Source organism: Sinocyclocheilus grahami, unplaced genomic scaffold (genome assembly GCF_001515645.1).
Source record: "Sinocyclocheilus grahami isolate Dianchi unplaced genomic scaffold, SAMN03320097.WGS_v1.1 scaffold75595.1, whole genome shotgun sequence".
Lineage (NCBI taxonomy): Eukaryota > Metazoa > Chordata > Actinopteri > Cypriniformes > Cyprinidae > Sinocyclocheilus > Sinocyclocheilus grahami.
In genome coordinates, this window is record NW_015529547.1 from 1 (window position 1) to 661 (window position 661).

General features: G+C 33.7%; 1 long non-coding RNA gene across 1 annotated transcript; it reads left to right on the forward strand.

Annotated features, from left to right (window-relative positions):
- The first annotated feature begins 247 nt into the window (after positions 1-247).
- On the forward strand, positions 248-661 carry LOC107581103 (uncharacterized). The gene is made up of 3 exons (XR_001608782.1): positions 248-411; positions 488-563; positions 649-661. It is a non-coding gene; the product is annotated as an uncharacterized lncRNA (long non-coding RNA).

Here is a 661-nt window from a genome sequence, read left to right on the forward strand (position 1 = left end):
TTTTTTTTTTCTTTCCTTGTTCATGTGGCTAAAAAACAAATCTAATACATTCAAACAGACCAATCAGCAGACTAAAGCTGTACTAAATGTGTTAAAATGTGCAAAATTTGTACCCTCTGTTTTGGTATGGAACAGGTGGTTTTAACAGGAAAAGTGTCTTTGTTAATTTTTCATCCCTACAATATTTCATGTTAACAGATATTTTTAGATAGTTTTACTTTTCTCTTCTTTTTTGTTACAGTTTGAAGAATTACCACAAGTCATGGATGTATAAAATTGGTTCCCTAGCTATGGTTGGACATTTGATGCTAAATGGAGTATACACAAGTATTTCTCTTTATGTTTCCCATCACAACTACCCAGGAGGGAAAGCAATGCAGGAGCTACATAGAATAATTCCAGCAACAGCAGGTATATTGCTTGTTTAGTTTTGAATTATTATTGAAAAATGAAAGCAATCTGATCAAGTTGCATACTTCTCACACAGATGTGTCATTACACATCGATGTACTTGCTGCACAGACGGGAGTCTCACGTTTTCTGGAGCTAAATAGTAACTGGAGGTGTGTGACCAATCAATTATCAAAGACAATGCTATACATGTGCAATATTGATGATTTGTCTCAATGTTTTTCTTTAATTTCCTAGATATGACAAGAAG